Source organism: Nomascus leucogenys, chromosome 10 (assembly GCF_006542625.1).
Source record: "Nomascus leucogenys isolate Asia chromosome 10, Asia_NLE_v1, whole genome shotgun sequence".
Taxonomy (NCBI): Eukaryota; Metazoa; Chordata; class Mammalia; order Primates; family Hylobatidae; genus Nomascus; species Nomascus leucogenys.
This window is the reverse complement of record NC_044390.1, coordinates 40998936-41006909: the sequence shown is the minus strand read 5'-3', so window position 1 is coordinate 41006909 and position 7974 is coordinate 40998936.

The following is a 7974-nucleotide window of genomic DNA, read 5'->3' as shown; positions in this document are numbered from 1 at the left end:
ACCTGGCTCCTCGGTAGGATTACTCATCTAGATTCCTGAGAAGAGGACTTGCAAGTACTGTGTTAGGACAAATCTGGATATTGGAATCAAGACTCCCAGTTTTAAAAAAAAAAAAAAAAAAAAAAAAAAGGCCGGGCATGGTGGCTCACACCTGTAATCCCAACACTTTGGGAGGCCGAGGCGGGTGGATCACGAGGTCAGGAGTTCAAAACCAGCCTGACCAACATGGTGAAACCCTGTCTCTACTAAAAATACAAAAATTAGCTTGGCCTGGTGGTGCACACCTGTAATCCCAGCTACTCAGGAGGCTGAGGCAGGAGAATCACTTGAACCTGGGAGGTGGAGGTTGCAGTGAGCCAAGATCTCGCCACTGCACTCCAGCCTGGAAGACAGAGCGAGACGCTGTCTCAAAAAAAAAAAAAAGATTCCCGGTTAGAGGCTGGGCATGGTGGCTCACACCTACAATCCCAGCAATTTAGGAGGCCAACAAGGTGGGCAGATTGCTTGAGCTCAGGAGTTCCAGACCAGCCTGGGCAACATGGCGAAACCTCGTCTCTACTTAAACACACACACACACACACACACACACACACACACACACACAGAGAGAGAGAGAAAGATTCTTGGTTAGCTGGGCGCGGTGGCTCACACCTGTAATCACAGCACTTTGGGAGGCCGAGGTGGGCGGATCATGTGGTCAGGAGATCGAGACCATCCTGGCTAACACGGTGAAACCCCATCTCTACTAAAAATACAAAAAATTAGCCAGGTGTGGCCACAGGCGCCTATAGTCCCAGCTACTGGGGAGGCTGAGGCAGGAGAATGGCATGAACCCGGGAGGCGGAGCTTGCAGTGAGCTGAGACCGTGCCACTGCACTGCAGCCTGGGCAGCAGAATGATACTCTTTCTCAAAAAAAGAAGAAAAGAAGAAGAAGAAGAAGAAGAAGGAGAAGGAGAAGGAGAAGGAGAAGGAGAAGGAGAAGGAGAAGAGAAGAAGAAGAAGAAGAAGAAGAAGAAGAAGAAGAAGAAGAAGAAGAAGAAGAAGAAGAAGAAGAAGAAGAAGAAGAAGAAGAAGAAGAAGAAGAAGAAGAAGAAGAAGAAGAAGAAGAAGAAGAAAAAGAAGAAGAAAAAGAAGAAGAAGAATTCTTGGTTAGTAGACGAGGGTGGGGCATCCTAGATCTGCAAAGGCCCCACTCTCAATATCCCAGAATCCAACCCTCTAAACCTCCTTATCGTCCACCCCTCCCCAGATGCTCAGGAATTCAGCCCCTCTGGAGACCCCAGCTCTTGGTCACCCCTGCAGGTGAACCCACAGCAGCTGGGCCTGTCAGTTATCCTGGGCGACAGATGGCTGTGGTTGTACTTCCGCACCTCAGAACCATGGGCAGAGGCAGGTCTGGAGCAAGAACCTCCCACACTGCATCTCTTTTACAACCAGCAGCACGCACGTCACTGCACGTGGCTGAAGGTTGCCACTTACACAAGGCAGACTGTGCAGTGACGTCAGTCAGGCAGGACCATGACATGGGCAGTCCAGATCCACTGGTCTTCATGCATTTGGGTCCCGCAGCCACCTGATACCCTGAGCCAAGCCTTAGTCCCCACAGGAGACTGGGGGACCTGTGCTGTCCCTGTAGCCCCAAAAGGGCCCCTTAGCCACTGCCACCAAGTGTGACACCTACATCCTTCGAGGCCAGCGCTGTGCCTGGATATGCCCCTTCCCCAGCTCCCTGCCTGCGCTTTGGGTGTGCTTCCATGTCTGTGAGCACCCTGTCAGGCCTCAGTGTCAACACTGAGCCCTCGAGCTCCTGGGCTGGTGGCTGTGAGTGACCCTTCAAGGGAAAGGATTACAGGCTGCTGGGAAAAGGGGATTCTGGGACTTAGGAATGACACTCCTTAGTTCTGGAGGCTGATTCCTGGGGCAAGGGTGTAGGGTCCCTGGAATGGGACAGCCTCTGGGTCCTGGGGGTAGGACTGCTGAGTTGGGGGGTGTGGGGAAAATAATTCTAGGGCCCGGAGACAGGGCTCTTTGGGTCTGGGGCCAGGGCTTCTGGGTCCTGTGCATGGGAACAACTTGGCTATAGGGCTGGGACTGCTGGGTTCTCAGGTTCTAGAGACTAGAGCACCTAGGTCCATTCTAGGTGGTGACAACTCCAGTATCTGGGGTGAGCGCTCTGAGTCCCAGAGCCAGACTTATTTATTTATTTAGACAGGGTGTCACTCTGTTATTTATTTAGACAGGGTATCACTCTGTTGCCAAGGCTGGAGTGCAGTAGTACTATCATAGCTCACTGCAGCCTCAACCTCCCAGACTCAAGCCATCCTCCCTCCTCAGCTTCCCAAGTATCTGGGACCACGGGCATGTGCCACTATGCCCAGATAATTTTTTAATTTTTTTTTTTGTAAAGATGAGGTCTTCCTATGTTGCCCAGGCTGGTCTCTAATTCCTGAGCTCAAGTGATCCTCCCACCTTGGCCTCCCAAAATGCTGGGATTACAGATGTGAGCCACTACGCCTGTCCCAGAGCCAGACTTCTATGTTCTGGGGAGTGGACTTCTGGTTTCTTAGCACAGAGACTTCTTTACTCTGTGAGGCGGGGATTGCTGGGTCTGTTGCTTGGAGAGCTCCATTCTAGGGGGTGAGGACCACAGGATACTGGTAAGGATTCCTGGAAGCTGAGAGCAGGGACATTTGCATTATAGGGGTGGCCAAATGCTTGGGTCTCGGAAAACAGACCTGGGAGTCCTGATGTGAATACCTTCTCCTTCCTGTCTTTCTCCATCCCCACTCCTGCCCCTGCAGCTATTGAGTGCCCCAAAAACAGTCACTATGAGCCATGTGGCTTATCCTGTCCAGAGGCCCACCACAGGCAGGCCCACTGGGGGTCACCACTGCCCTGCAGGCATACTTTTGCTTGCAACACAGGCTGCTTCTTCCTTTTTTAAGAGACAGGGTCCTGCCAGGCACGGTGGCTCATGCCTGTAATCCCAGCACTTTGGGAGGCCGAGGCAGGCGGATAATCTGAGGTCAGGAGTTTGAGACCAGCCTGACCAATATGATGAAACCCCGTCTCTACTAAAAATACAAAAATTAGTTGGGTGTGGTGGCAGGTGCCTGTAATCCCAGAATCTAGGGAGGCTGAGGCAGGAGTATCACTTGAACCCGGGAGATGGAGATTGCAGTGAGCCGAGATTGTGCCACTGCACTCCAGCCTGGGCGACAGAGCAAGACTCTGTCAAAAACAAAATCCTAGAATCTCGAGGGCAAGCCCCAGTATACCAGAGGTGTCAGACTCTGGGATCTAAGAACCCAGTTCTGAGCTAATAATTCCATTTCCTCATTCAACAACCGTATATTGAGTATCTACTGTGTTCCAGGCACTATTTGAAGTGCTTCTTTAAGTATGTTAACTGAATTTCAGAACACACTTTCAGTCCAGGTCCTGGGCACCCCCATATAGGATCCAGGAGTTCTAAAGTCCCAATCCCCAATGTTTGCAAACCCTCACACACCCCCAAATCCTAGATGCCAAACACAACTGCTGTGGACAACAACGATCAGAACCATGGACAGCAGTTCAGGTATTTGTAGCTGCTGTGGGCCCACCCCCTGCCCAGTACCAGTCACCACAGTACCCTGGAACCCCTGCCATTACTTAGAAAGTCCAGCATCCTTGGAATGCTTATAGCCCAGCATCACCTATGAACCTCATTCATTTATTCATTCATGCATTAGTTAGACAAATATTTATTGAGCACCAACTATGTGCTGAGAACTGTTCTATTTTATACGTGTGTGTGTGTGCGCGCGTGTGTGTGTGTGTGTGTATTTGAGACAGAGTCTCACTCTTGCCCAGGCTGGAATGCAGTGGTGAGAAAACAGCTCACCGTAGCCTCGACCACTTGGACTTAAGCAATCCTCTCACCTCTTGCCCCTGTAGCCTCTCTAGTAGCTGGGACTACAGGTGCAAGTCAATATGTATGTTCATTTTTTGTAGAGACAGGGTCTTACTGTGTTGTCCAGGCTGGTCTTGAACTCCAGGATTCAAGCAATTGGCCTGCCTTGGCCTCCCAAATTGCTGAGATTAAAGCATCACCTACTGCACCCAGCCTATTTTGCACATATATTATATCAATTCCAATTCAGGAATACTATAGCCCCAACCTCCAGAATCCATAATTCTTACCCCTCAAGATTTGTTGAAAAGGGTGGTCAGGGTCATCAACAGCAGTCCAAGCATTTCTAGGTGTTGTGGACAGACCCCTAGCCCCTCAACCGGCCCCCCAGAACCCCTGCTAAAAGCAGGGATCCAGGCATCCTTGGTACTGACACTGGGCCCCCAAGCTCTAGCTTGACCTGCCCTCTCCCCACAGGTGAATGGTGACTGCAAGAATCTGCACTTCCAGGCTCCAGGCAACAGTCTTCTGCCAGGGCTGGGACTCATCTTCTGCCTGGGCTGGGACACCATGGCCGGCTGCTCCTTTGACCCGTGTGGGACCTACACCCTGGGATCCATGCGACACTGACACTACCAGCAGCAATAGGGGCGGGGCTAGGTGCTAACTACACTGGAGGGTCCCTGGGTGCTCAGAGTTGAGGCAAGCACCAAGCTGCCTGAGGACATATTGGCTTGGGCCTGTGGCTGCTTGGTGGGCTGTCTGGGTGTCCAAATGCTTCTGGCAAGACGCCATCATGACCACCATCCTGTGCCACCCTGCCAATCACTAGCACCCTGGCCCACTTTGTTCACATCCTCCTGGATGCCCTGGGGCCCTTCCAGCTGTGTCATGAGTTGCTGGCACCAGGTCCCTATTTCCAACACTGAGTGATGGAGATGTGTCTGGGTGCTGGACCCTGCCACATGCTCATCCAGGTTTGCTCATCTGGGGAGCCTGGCTCCACTCCCGACTGGAGTTCAGCTCCTCAGCTCTTGCCTATCCCAGGATGGCAGATCTTCACTGCACCATTTAATCCCTGAGACCTTGTACTTCCCATGATGCCGGCCTCACCCCCTCCCCAGTCATGGTCCAGACTTGACCTCGACCATTGCCCATCCTAAAGTGTCAGCCCTACTCTGATTAAAGCCAGCCCCCAGCTCATATGCTTCCCCAATCTCAGCCCTGATTATGGCCCAGCCCTTCAGCCCTTATCTCTTCAGGGACTCAGAACCTGATCATGGCCCAGCCCCCAAGCCCTCACCCATCACAGAGACCCATCAGTGCCTCTGAACCACGGTCAGCCACCTGGGCTTTACTGATCTGAGGTTCCAGCTTCAGTTCTGTCTAAGCTGAGCTCTCCAGCCCCACCCCTGCAGTGCACCAGATGACAGATCCTAGCGCCCCCTGCATGGAGGGTGGGCCCACGGCAGCCACTTGCCCGCCATCTGGTGCTGCTGCCTACCAATGTTGGTGGCTTGCAAACCCTGCCACATCCCCTAGGAGGCCCCAGGCCTCTGCACAGCCTCAGGCAACTCCATGATAGCACCTTTGGGAGCACCACATTTGGGCTCCTGGGTGTCTGCATAGTTTTGGGCTGCCTGTGGGGTGTGCGGCCCTTCGAGGTGGTGCTGGAGAGAGACCTGGGACCGTCCGGCCTCTGCCGTGTGCTGCTGCTGTGTGTGCATGGCCACCACTTTGGTGTGGACCTCGGTAACCAGGGACAGTCAAGAGAGCCCTTGTCCTGTCATTCACCTCATTTTAGCACCTTCGTGGCTCTGTTCTGGTGGGCAAGATCTCTGTATATGGCTCTCTGATGGCCTCCTTCCCTTCCCCTTGCCAACACCCTAATTTCCACTCTTCTCCTCCCTTCTCCCGTCTGCACTTCTGTATCTCTCTCCTTCCCTTTCCCTTTCCTTATTTCTTTCTTTTTTTTTTTTCTTGATGGAGTCTCACTCTGTTGCCCAGACTGGAGTGCAATGGCATGATCTCGGCTCACTGCAACCTCTGCCTACTGGGATCAAGCAGTTCTCCTGCTTCAGCCTCCTGAGTAGCTGGGATTACAGATGTGCACCACCACACCCAGCTAAGTTTTATATTTTTAGTAGAGATGGGGTTTCACCATATTGGCCAGGCTGGTCTCAAACTCCTGACCACAGCTCATCCACTGGCCTCCCATAGTGCTGGGATTACAGGCATGAGCTGCCGTGCCTAGCCCTCATGGTCCACATTGGACCTTAACCTATCCTAAAGTGCCAGCCCTGCTCTGATTAAAGCCAGTCCCCTGCTGGCCGCACCTCCTGCTCCATGCAGCCCAGTCTCACTGTGTCTCCCCCACTCCCCTCCTCCCTCGCTTCACCACGCCAGCATGCCCCACCACTCTCTCCTGCCCCAAGTCTTCATCTCCCCGTTCTTTCTCCTCCTCTTAGATCTGGAAGTGACCCCTCTCCCCAACAGCTGCCATTGTCTCCTCCCCAAACCCTTCCCTGCCTGACCCTCCCTCACCACCAACTCTTCCTCTCAGAATAGCCCCTTGTCCTCTTAGTCTCTCCAGACTCCTCCCTGGCTCTAGATCCCTCCCCTGTCCCTAATGCTAATCCCTGTTTCTCCCCCACACCGCCCTGCCCACCCTACTACTCTCTCTCCTCCTCCCTTGGTCTCCATGCCCCTCCCCTGTCTTCCTGCCGTGGTGCTGGTCATACTCCACAATGCCCATCCTGAGTGTTGCCTACAACTCCCTCACCCCGGCTCTCCCCTCCTCCACAGTCCCGTGTCTCTTCATACCTCACCCCCAAGTTCCTTCTCACATGCATCTGATCCCCCTCCACTCTTCCCGCACCAGTCCTGGCACACCGCCTCTGACCTCTGATTCCCCGTGGCCTCCATGGCAACTGCAAAGGTAAGACAGCAGCTGGATGATTTGGCAACTGCTGAGGCCCGAGCCCTGCGCCCCGCCACGTCCTTGCCCAAGGTCAGGCTGTCCGGTGGCCACTGAGGACCCTGGCACAGACACGATGTGGTCCAGTGCCTGCAGCCTCTTGCCTAGCCAGGGACCCACTGGCACCCTGTCACACACACCTGTCACCAGACAGCCCTTCTTCCAGGCCTGCATGGCCGAAGTGGATCACATCCCTGGGGATCACAAAGTGCCCCATGCCTGCCTGTGAGCTGATGGCTGGTACCAGTGTGCTGTGCTGGAGGGCCTGGGCCTCTGCCATGAGTCTCCACCCAAGAGCAGACAGAGCCAGCATGAGGCAGGGCCCGCAAGGGACCTGGGTCTGGTCTGTCGTGACTCCACAGGTATGGGTTGAGGACCTACTAAGTGCTGGGCATAGGCTGGAGATAGAGCACCAACAGAGTAGAGTCCTGCACATATCTTTTTTTTTCTTTTTTTTTTTTTTTTTTTTGAGATAGTCTTGCTCTGTCGCCCAGGCTGGAGTGCAGTGGCACAATCTCGGCTCACTGCAACCTCCACCTCCTGGGTTCAAGTGATTCTCCAGCCTCAGCCTCCCGAGTAGCTGGGACTACAGGCACTCACCACCACGTCTGGCTAATTTTTGTATTTTTAGTAGAGATGGGGTTTCACCATGGTGGCCAGGCTGGTCTCAAACTCCTGACCTCAGGTGATCTGCCTGCCTCAGCTTCCCAAAGTGCTGGGATTACAGGTGTGAGCCACTGCGCCCAGCTGAGTACTGCACATATTCTTGTGGGGAAGACAGATTTGATTTTCTTTCTTAGCTAACACTTACAGGGCACATAACCTACCTCAGGGGCTATTTGAAGACAGCATTTCTTAAAGTCCCCCAGCAGCATTAGCAACCCCCAGAGCTTATTGAAAATGCAAAATCTGGCCAGGTGCAGTGGCTCATGCCTGTAATCCCAACACTTTGGGAATTGCTTGAACGCAGGAGTTCAAGACCAGCCTGGGCAACATGGCAAGACCCTGTCTCTGCAAAAAAATTAAACAATTAGCCAGGTGTGGTGGCGTGTGCCTGTGGTCCCAACCACAGCTCTGGAGGCTGAGTAGGGAGGATCACTG